Source organism: Haliotis asinina, chromosome 2 (genome assembly GCF_037392515.1).
Source record: "Haliotis asinina isolate JCU_RB_2024 chromosome 2, JCU_Hal_asi_v2, whole genome shotgun sequence".
Lineage (NCBI taxonomy): Eukaryota > Metazoa > Mollusca > Gastropoda > Lepetellida > Haliotidae > Haliotis > Haliotis asinina.
In genome coordinates, this window is record NC_090281.1 from 28,130,931 (window position 1) to 28,142,782 (window position 11,852).

The 11,852-nt window shown below is 42.0% G+C and overlaps 1 pseudogene; it reads left to right on the top strand.

Annotated features, from left to right (window-relative positions):
- Positions 1-572: 572 nt before the first annotated feature.
- Positions 573-9,656, top strand: LOC137271714 (uncharacterized oxidoreductase TM_0325-like; annotated as a pseudogene).
- The last annotated feature ends 2,196 nt before the right edge of the window (positions 9,657-11,852 follow it).

The window sequence follows — 11,852 nt, forward strand, 5'->3', positions numbered from 1 at the left end:
CAGGTCTCAGGTGTACTGCATGTGGGTAGGTCTCAGGTGTACTGCACGTGGGCAGGTCTCAGGTGCACTGCATGTGGGCAGGTTTTAGGTGTAGTGCACGTGGGCAGGTCTTAGGTGTACTGCATGTGGGCAGGTCTTAGTGTACTACATGTGCATTGTCTTGAGCTGGACTAGTTTTCAAATTTTGCTAGCCATTCGAGGGGTAGGGGTAAGGATGTTATTCAACGTATTTTTCAACATTTTAAGTTAATTTTTTAAATTAATAATTTGTTACTTTAAGTCCATACCGACATGTATCAGAATCTGGAAAGTTGTGTTTTGCGTTTCATGTGATCTTCAGCTTCAACTGATATATGACCTGAGCTCTGCGCACAACATCATACAGCAGGGACCAAGTGTGTTGATGCTCTTTTTCACAATCCCTGTCTCACCTCTGCCTGCGGCCTACATTATCAGCCTAAAAGTCGACGGTCACCTCTATTTACTCTCTATGATTTTCCTCGACTAGGACAGTGAGTTATACTTAGGTACACTTACACGAGCCAGACAGTCGGGACAGCAGAAGCGACGTGATGGCGAATTTCGCAGGCCGAGTTGTACTTATTACGGGTAAATATGACAAACTATTCCTGCATTGAGAAGTGCATGTAGACGATTGTAAACTCAAGTCAGCTCAGGAACGCTCTCGTGGCGTCAGGATGCCTGGTGTTTGGTATTCCTTACTGTGCACAAGGAGGGCTATTAATGTATGTTTGTCGAATGTTGTTTTTTTTCAATGTTTCTAAATAGCATCCTGTTTCTCCATTCTTCAGGAGCGAGTGCCGGACTTGGAGAGGGGACGGCTTTGCATTTTGCCAAAAAGGGAGGCAAACTCTCGCTAACGGGACGAGATACGTCGAGACTGGAAGGTGTTGCTAAGCGATGCTTGGAGTGCGGGATACCTGATGGGGATGTGAGTGTTGTGGAGGAGGTTTGGTACATTCGGTTTTGTACACCCCAAGTAGGTTTAGTTTGTAATATCCGACACAACCTCCGGACTGTTACACATATTGCAGACGGCGTGTTTACAACTAACAGTTTATTCTACTTTGGTATTGCATATTTCTGTCCATATAATGTGCTTTTATTAACGAGTACATGGGTGAACATTCGAAGACGAAATATGTCCAAGAGTCAAAACTGAACATGCTATAAACGTAACTATCTAATTATACCCAACCCCAAAATCGATGCGATCAAGTGATTATTCAATACGCCAATACATGTATACCACACTTGACCTTTTTGTGTGTTCCCTTATAAGTTTTCTTCAATGTATTTTCTTCTGCTGAAAATGTAGAAATTCTCGTTACTCAACCACTGCTTCTCACGTTCAGTTTGTGCATGCTGTTGAACATGATATTGAGTTTGAGTATGCTGTTGGCCACGTGCTGTCTGAGAGTGCTGTTGCTTACACGATATTTGTCGTTCACGAGCCAATTTCCTCCACGCTGCTATTAAACCTTTTAACAGATGAAAAGAACATGTGAAATGTTTGTCATCTGCATTAGTCATTTGTCAGTAGAGGTGATAAAAGGTGGTTATGCACAAGACTGTATATGTACAAGATCTACAACGTGAACAACAGTATCTTCACACTCAACATCATTAAAAGCATGCTCAAACTCAACGTGAGTAATAACTCAACGTGAGTACGGCATGCTCAAATAGTATCAACTCAACGTGAGTACGGCATGCTCAAATAGTATCAACTCAACGTGAGTACGGCATGCTCAAATAGTATCAACTCAACGTGAGTACGGCATGCTCAAATAGTATCAACTCAACGTGAGTACGACATGCTCGTATTGTATCAACTCAAACGTGAGTACGGCATGCTCAACAGTATCAACTCAACGTGAGTACGGCATGCTCAAATAGTATCAACTCAAACGTGAGTACGGCACGCTCAAATAGTATCAACTCAACGTGAGTACGGCATGCTTAAATAGTATCAACTCAACGTGAGTACGGCATGCTCAAATAGTATCAACTCAACGTGAGTACGGCATGCTCGTATTGTTTCAACTCAAACGTGAGTACGGCATGCTCGTATTGTATCAACTCAACGTGAGTACGGCATGCTCGTATTGTATCAACTCAACGTGCGTACGGCACGCTCGTATTGTATCAACTCATCGTGAGTACGGCACGCTCGTATTGTATCAACTCAAACGTGAGTACGGCATGCTCGTATTGTATCAACTCAACTTGAGTACGGCATGCTCAAATAGTATCAACTCAACGTGAGTACGGCATGCTCGTATTGTATCAACTCTCCAAAATTAATAAATATCCCTAAATATTTTTGTCCAGTATAGTATCAGATAGCACTCGTTAGGTCATCTGGAATAGGTGGATCATGGGTTAGAAACGTGATAACGTACGCAGCCGAGATTGTGTGTAGACCAATAGAGGTGATAACAGATGATATATTCTCTCGTATGGTTTACAGATTTTGTGTAGTACAGTGGATGTGATAACACAACAGATACATTCGTATCTCTTATGGTTTTCAGATTCTGACTCTTACTGGTGGCCTGACTGACGCGGCATTCAGAAAGACTACCATTGAAAAGACGGTCGCCAAATTTGGCAGTCTCGACGTCCTGGTACATGTAAGCGTTCGGCGACGCTTCTCCCCTAAATAGATCGTAGGGAACACCGTTTTTATTTTTTATTTCATCTATTTATTTTGTTGTTGTTGTTGTTGTTTTGTGGGGTAATTATTGGCTGTTTTTTTTGTTGTTGTTTTTTTGTTTTGTTTTGTTGTTTTTTTTGGGGGGAGGTTGTTTTTCGTTGTTTTTATTTGTCTTGAATATGTTTCATAGTGTGGGTTATTTGTATATGGTACATCATTTAGATGGTGACCACTCTATCAAGGGTCGCCGTTTATAATCAGACAAAGGAAACGACGCATAGGATATTTGGGGAATACCTGTTTTGTTGAATACAAAAGATTCGGCTGAGATTGTTTGTCATAAACCTGTTAAAGACACATGCCAAGATTATCAACAGCGGAGCGTGAATACACCAGTGGAGTGAGTGTTGGCTGAACATTTTGCACATCATCCTCAGTCAACAAGGCTGGCCACAAATCCGAACGTCCCAGAACTGAAGACCAAGCACCACCACCTCAAAGGATAACCCAAAGGATAACCCTTACCCGCATCTGCGCAACCGGGTGTTCGCAATGACGTCATCAGGGTCACGGCATCAGCAGGAGTGGGTGAGTTTAGTTTTAAGCCGCACACAGCAAAATTTCAGCTATATGGCCGCGGTCTGGAAATCATCGAGTCTGGACCAGACGATCCAGTGATGAACAACATGAGCATTGATCTACGCGTGTCAACAGTGTCACCTATAATGAGCACCCAATTCCCTTAGTCGCTTCTTATACAAGCATGGGTTATTGAAGATCAGTTCTAACCCGGATCTTCACGGTTCCTGTCCGCAGTAACACGATGATGAGACGATTGTAATCACCCCGTGAAAACAGACTGAATCGTCTACGAACTAAGGAACGTCAGGCACTGGCCACGTCCTCAGTGGTTACGATAGCCGTGGTGCTTGGCATCTTGTACACAGTCGTAATTTAAAGATGCATTTGGATTTGAGGTTGGACCACGTATGAGTGTTGATCATCCGTTTTTCTCACCTGACGTACCTGTAGTGCAGGTAAACAACGCAGGTTTGGTTTTCCCAGGGGAGTCCATGGGGATGTCAGAGACCCAGTACGACCAGACGATGGACCTCAACATGAAGGTGCCCTTCCTCCTGTCACAGGTGGCTGTTCCCCACTTGGAGAAGACACAGGGTGGGTATATCTACAGGAGACGCGGGGTGGGTACATCTGTTGGAGACGCAGTGTGGGTACATCTTGGGGAGAGATGGGGAAACGGTAAAGTGGGTGCGCAGATATAGATGGGTTTACTGTTTGCATGCAAACAATATCCCATGATATACCTACCCGGGTAAAACTACCGGGCAAGAGAAAGTTGCCACTTTGAAAGTAATAACATAAAAAACAAAAACAGTGAAAGAGGTTTGACCTCAGGAAACGCTCGCCAGAATGCAACGATATCCTGATAACAAAGCAGCTGTCCGAAAACTTCTTTTGAATCCCTACAATTATCAAAACGTGAAAAACGTAATTATGGAACATTGGTCCGAATGCACGTGCATGCTTGTGACACAAATACTGATATCGATGTTGAACCAAACTCGCACGCATTAACCAAACAACCACCACGAATAAGCCAAGAATTTCGCAATCGCAATGTAATTGACACCAGCAAGCAGGCCTGAGATCAAGAAGAGCACCTCCGGAACAGATATATAACGGTGCCAGCACAAACACTCAGTCATTCGACGACTTGGTACGGCTGGTATACGGGCCTACCGCCTCTTCCTTTTAATGGCCTTATATAATTAACACGTCATTACTAGAACACATTCTTTCGACGACTTGATATAGCTGGTATACGACCTAAAGCCGCTTCAGTGGAATGGTCTTGGCATGTCTACAGGGTGAACGCAGACTGTAATGGTCACGAACTGTACGCCGATGGCAGCGATGTGAGTGGGGGGAAAAGCTCTTTACAGGAGCAAGTCTGATCAGAAACAAAGCCAGAGATCGACCTGTTTTTAGTTCATCAGTTCGGCGGAGAAGGCGTATGGCGCGTCATTCGTGGCCAGAACAAAACAAGACAGGATTTTGTGTGATGACAACGCATGGCCTCACACAGTCAGAATTGATCCAGTTTTCTGCGCAACTTTAACGCCAACGCATTGCCTTGGCCAGCGCATTCTTCAGATATGAACTCCAGTGAACATCTTTAGGATCATGTTGATGGTCAACTGAGACAGTGTGTCCCACCTCCACCGAACTGATAGGAACTTGAACAGACCCTCTTGAACTTATGGAACAGCATTGCCTCTGACGTCTTCCACCGACTGACAACGTCAGTGAGGGGGCGTATGTTTGCGTGCATGGATGCCCAGGGTGGTCCCACTCGCTACTGTCCCACAATATTCATTTTGGAATTAACTACAATTTGTCAAATTCTAATTTTGACTCAATGGCTCTTTCTTAATGAACAGAGGTAAATGCAAGGCAAGAATCGCGATGAATTTTCAGTCAAATTATTGGAGAATTATTTCTGTCTGAAATATTATGATGAATCTCACATAAGTCTCTGTTTCTATTTTTTCTCAAGTGAGTTGATATGTTTCTCTTGCTCTGTATTTTCAGCATTGTACATTGTTTTTAAAACATGGAATGATGCAATTCCTAAATACACGATTTTGTTTAAAGAATTGCTTTGTCTTACTAAACCTGTTTGTTTTTCTTTGTAGGGAACATTGTAAACATAACAAGTCTTAGCGGTACAGGGCGGTGAGTTCAACTACTAGATCTGTAAATGGTTTGGGTGGGCATCTGTGTCTATGCAGATAGACTGGCATGTTCTTTTTCCCTGGATTGTCTTATCCACGCTCGAATATAAAAGACGAACAGTCGAAACTCGTTTGTGTGTAAATTTGTTTGTCTCAAATATTGACCGAATAAACGAGTTACCTCCTCTCACTAGAATCTGCCGAGTCACATCAGGTCAACAGGTCAATTCTGTGTTGAATGTGGATAAGGTGACTACATGATGGAAATTTATTGACTCATGACCATCACCCATCCTCATTGAGTCATGACCATCACTCACTATCATTGACTCATGACCATCACCCACCATCATTGACTCATGCCCATCACCTATCATCGAAAATTGTATTGACTCATGACCATCACCCACCATCATTGACTCATGACCATCACTCACTATCATTGACTCGTGACCATCAGCCACCATCATTGACTCGTGACCATCACCCACCATCATTGACTCGTGACCATCACTCACTATCATTGACTCGTGACCATCACTCACTATCATTGACTCATGACCATCACCTATCATCGAAAATTTTATTGACTCATGACCATCACCCACCATCATTGACTCGTGACTATCAGCCACCATCATTGACTCATGACCATCACTCACTATCATTGACTCATGACCATCAGCCACCATCACTGACTCATGACCATCACCCACCATCATTGACTCATGACCATCACCTATCATCGAAAATTTTATTGACTCATGACCATCACTCACGATCATTGACTCGTGACCATCACTCACGATCATTGACTCGTGACCATCAGCCACCATCATTGACTCGTGACCATCACCCACCATCATTGACTCATAACCATCACCTATCATCGAAAAGTTTATTGACTCATGACCATCACCCACCATCATTGACTCATGACCATCACTCACTATCATTGACTCATGACCATCACCTATCATCGAAACTTTTATTGACTCATGACCATCACCCACCATCATTGACTCGTGACCATCAGCCACCATCATTGACTCATGACCATCACTCACTATCATTGACTCATGACCATCACTCACCATCATTGACTCATGACCATCACTCACTATCATTGACTCATGACCATCACTTACTATCATTGACTCATGACCATCACTCACTATCATTGACTCATGACCATCACCCACCATCACTGACTCATGACCATCACCCACCATCATTGACTCGTGACCATCAGCCACCATCATTGACTCATGACCATCAGCCACCATCATTGACTCATGACCATCACCCACCATCATTGACTCATGACCATTACCCACCATCATTGACTCATGACCATCACCCACCATCACTGACTCGTGACCATCAGCCACCATCATTGACTCATGACCATCACCCACCATCATTGACTCATGACCATCACTCACTATCATTGACTCGTGACCATCACCCACCATCATTGACTCGTGACCATCACCCACCATCATTGACTCATGACCATCACCTATCATCGAAAATTTTATTGACTCATGACCATCACCCACCATCATTGACTCATGACCATCACTCACCATCATTGACTCGTGACCATCACCCACCATCATTGACTCGTGACCATCACCCACCATCATTGACTCATGACCAGCACCTATCATCGAAAATTTTATTGACTCCTGACCATCACCCATCATCGAAAGCAAAATAACGTCTACTGAATATATATATAGCCATGGGCATGCCCCACGTGGATGTTTTATGAGGAATCCGATGCTGTCACGTGTTCCAGATGCCGGAAATAGGAATCTGTTGTGTCAGCAAGGCTGCCCTTGATATGTTCACACAGTGCCTGGCCTTGGGTGAGTGTCTGGGTGGGTGAACGGGTAACTATCTATGGATGCTTATCTATTTGGGATTCTGGTTGAGTGATCTCTGGTTCAGCTGACATTTTAGATGAGGTGACATGGGTGGATTGACTGTTTCAGTGAGATGGCTGTTTTTGGTTGGTTCAGGGTTTCAGTGGGTGACTGTTCAAATCATAATGGTACGATGGCAATTTGCAATGGATGGCACTCTCCGTTGGTTGATTGTGACAGTTTTGATTGTGGGTGGGATCTATTTCTCAAGTAAAATCAATCATTTGTGATGTTAAACTCTAAAACTGATTGTGCTGATATATCAGTGTCTTAAACAAACATACTGTGGCTGGAAAGTAAGGTTTGACAAACTGTAAGTGTCCTTTAGGTGTATGTATCATAACGTCATACATACTGAGGTGAAGCAGGGTGCTAACAATACTATTCCACGGACCATGGGTGTTTATAGATGTGTTTCTGAAAATTATTTTCTGCAGAACTCAAGAAGGTTCGGGTGAATTCAGTGAGGTAAGTGTTTCCTCTTTTCTGTAATGATGACGTGCGACGTGCAAGATTGATTATGTCGGACAGATTTATAATAAGATTGACGGGCTAAAGAAACGTTACCACTTTGAAATCGAAATTACAAAAAAATTCAATTTAGCTGCATCACCATCATATGGAAACAAATCACCCAAACGCGGAAATGAGTTTCCATGTGGGAATACCGAATCCAATACATGCTTTTTCAACATTTTATACAAGTATGGTTCTTATGGGTTTTTTTTACAGAAAGCGTCTGGAGTTTGATATTGTTATTATTGTAAACTATATCCATTCAGAGAGCAAGAACTGTTCAGCATACATCATATGCATTTCATACTTAAGAGTGTTGCGAATGCTCGAACTGGCCGGGCTTCGGCCGAACCCCAGTTTCATTTAACGCTCGAACATACATTTACCAATATTAACGTAGTCACATATCTAGGACTTCGATCACAACAAAAATGTCTGCTTTGAAGGATTGCTTTTATATATAAGAATTTGAACACAATGCAATATCATACTCCTCAGTCACACCTGTTTTGTTGTAGCCCCAGCACTGTGCCCACTGCAATCTTCGGACGAGAGGGTTCTGTCCTCCACGGCAAAGACGCTGAGATAAAGAAGGTCAGTACCTACGGCGTTAGTGTCTGGTCAGATAGACCTGGACAATTGTGATGTGGGATGCCTCGAAATACGAGTGACTGTATATATAAGCACATACATTCAGCGTCCGTGGACAGAGTTTTAACATACGGGGTCGTATTGATGACTAACATATATCGGCGAAGGTATTCTCTTTTGTTTCTTTGGCCATCAGATTATTTCACCAGAGCCCATTCCACAAACTGTTCATGACGCTAGGACTGTGGGAACCCATTCGCCCTTAAACCCCTATGTAGTCAATTAAACAGTGTCACGCCGCGGAGAGCGGAAGTGGTTCGATTCCGAAAGAAGTTATGAAAATTGTACTTAATATTGTTTCCGTGGATAGCTCTTAACATCAACGGGGTATCTGTGTATATCTCTGTATGATACTGTATGCTAGAAATATAGCTTGCATCAATCAGGACTGCTTCAACAAACCCCATGGTGGCATACACTTCTCTATATAAATGAAATGCGACGCGAAGACACGTCTCACTCACATCACCTCACCTCTCCTCTCCTCTCATAATCTGGCTTCTCGCTTGTGAGTTGGAAGCAGCTTGCAACTTAGAGTTACCTAATTAAGATGGGAGTGCTAACGAATGTTGCAGAATGGAGAAAGTGGTAACCCAACCCCAAAGAGTTCTTGATTCTCAATGACAAATTGTGAGCAAAAGAACATTCTGGAATACTGAAGATGGCCGATACTGCTGAAGGTAATTCCCAAAGAAAAGATATTTAGATGTTTTCTCCCTTTAATAGCGGCGAGTCAGTCGTAAGGCTCATTAGCGTCGTTCGGGTTAACCGTCATTCAGGTTAATGTGTGAGTGCATGATCAGAAACGGACTTCGGCTTTTCAGTTTCTCTGATTGGTCGGGTAAAAAGTATTTGTGGCTGCACGTGTCGTGAGATATCTTCAGATCTTTTTGTAGGGGTGATTTTAATGGGAATGGCCGTTGTGGTACTATTTTCCTCAATTAAATTATTGGTGTACAGTTACAGTTCTTGGAACACTAAGAGACTGTCAACCCTCTTGGCAGACTGGGAACACCCCAAGATGTGGCTGAAGCTATTGGCTACCTTGCCTCCGACGCTGCGAGCTATGTGACGGGACAGATCCTTTTAGTCGATGGAGGTCGAGGCTGTGCCTTCAAGTGAAGACGAGCATCTTCCACCGTAGAAAAGTTACATCATGCCGTTATGTCAGCTTGATCTGACAGACTGTTGTCAAAGTACTTCGTATCCCATATAGATATCTGTCAGACAACTTGCTGTCAGCAATATTACTCCTATACTAAACGCCAAAATAAACGTTACCCTCATTTCTTTGTGACGGGGTTACCTATGTGTTGACGATGTGTTGTGTGGACGTCCACTTCTTGGTCTGTCTACGGTGACCCCAGTGTTATAACCGTGATATGGTGGCATCCGAAGGCGTTGGCAACAGCATTGTTGACCGCATCTGCACCATCCAAATGACTCTCTCTCTATCTCTCTCTGCAGCTGTTAGTCGTTGCATATTTCTCGTACTTGCAGTTGTGTATCATATCATGCATTCTAGACTCTATTCTAAACCCTATAGAATCATTCTACACGTGGAACTGTTACAAATACTGATTGCATACTGCAACGTGATGGCGAATGATAATGCTATGTGTAAGCAGACAATGGGAAAATGTTACGTTACAAGCAAACATATTAACAAAGATAATTTCAGTTGTTTCTCAACACATTTTCACATTATCAAGACTTGTTTTACTTGTTTTCAAAGCAAAAATTGTTTTCAAAGGAATGATTCTTTTACAATTTTACACAATTGTTTCTTGTTTTAAAAGTTTAAAAAATGGTGACCTTAAATGGTTTATCTTCGTATCAAAGCAGAATTTTATATAATTATTTCTTTTGTATATCTAAATTATTGTTATTTGGTATATTTCGGCATGGTCGAAAATGGGAGAATTTAACTCTTCTGAAAACGACGCATTTCACCTAAATATTAATTCTTTTGAGAATTATTTCGTGATTTGCTTAAAGCTTTGTTGTTAAGCATTCTTGTATAGATAGCTCCAAAGCACACCTTTGGTTTTTCAATAAGTCATATAGGTAGAGGTTAATCTTTGATTTGGCGTTTAGTGTATATGAGGGAGGCATAACAGTTGCATCACTTAAATAAAGCATTCATCTGTGATATAATGCTTGTACATGACAACATGTAAGTCATGCCTCCAACCACACAAGTATGCAAATTAGATAATGGATTTTTACTTTCTGTCTGAGCACATTTTCATTGAAATGTTAAATATCAGTGACATTGCGCCAGAGATAAAATCAAATGACACAGAACAGATGTTGCTACCGTTAGTTTAGTTTCCATTAGTTTCCGCAAAATTCTGTTGGTTGCTAATGTGGATAGTTACTTCTTCAGAGGGAACCAGTAACATGAACATGATATGTAGAATTTCATGTACTCGTGATTTTTTGGGGCTTTTTTTCAATATAGGCAATATTTATCAGTATTTTGCTATGCCAAATACTAGGCGATACACACACCTTTTCCTCTATATGCCGTGATTGGCCTGTATAGGGTGATATTACAGCTACCTTATTCTACTGTAGGGGTGGAGTCAGCAATAGTTCAGCAATGCCAGATAGGTGTTATAGTTAACGTTATAACTGTATGACTTAAGGCCTATAAGCAGCAGTGTTGCTAGCATATTGCTGAGAATATAATATCTCAATAAAAATACTAACCTATTTAAAATGTTATTATTCATCATATCCTGTTACACCTAATGTAATAGACTATCGTAATATAGTGAGCAATTGCAATGTCACCATTTTTTAAGTAACACAGCAATATTCCATGTATGGTAACTATTGGTGACCAGTCAATCATGTGCCAACCAGTCGGTCCCGTTAGTCACCTCTGAGGACAAGAATGCTGGAGACCAATTCTAACCCGTTATTTTCACAAGCAAAACCCATTTCAGCTTCCCATGTAGTACCATCTAGGTCTTCTTACGCCACACGGTGTCTCTTCAAAAGAGACCAGGAAGACACTAGGTGTTAGTGATGCTGGGAAATATTTCATCTGCCTATTTATTTACAATGGAAGCTGTCTAAACCGGCACTCATTGGGACTGAAGAATTAATCCGGTTTAGGCAATGTGCTGGATTGTAGAGCTGTGTGTACAAGCCATGGATGGGATTGAGATTTTATGCCAATGTTAACAACTTGCTGGATAGGACAGATGTCGGTTTGGGCAGCTTCCACTGTAATACGATCAGATAATCGGAAAAGCAAAGGAACAAAACTTTGGTGCATAATACATAAATCCCGTTATTCTTGTTTAA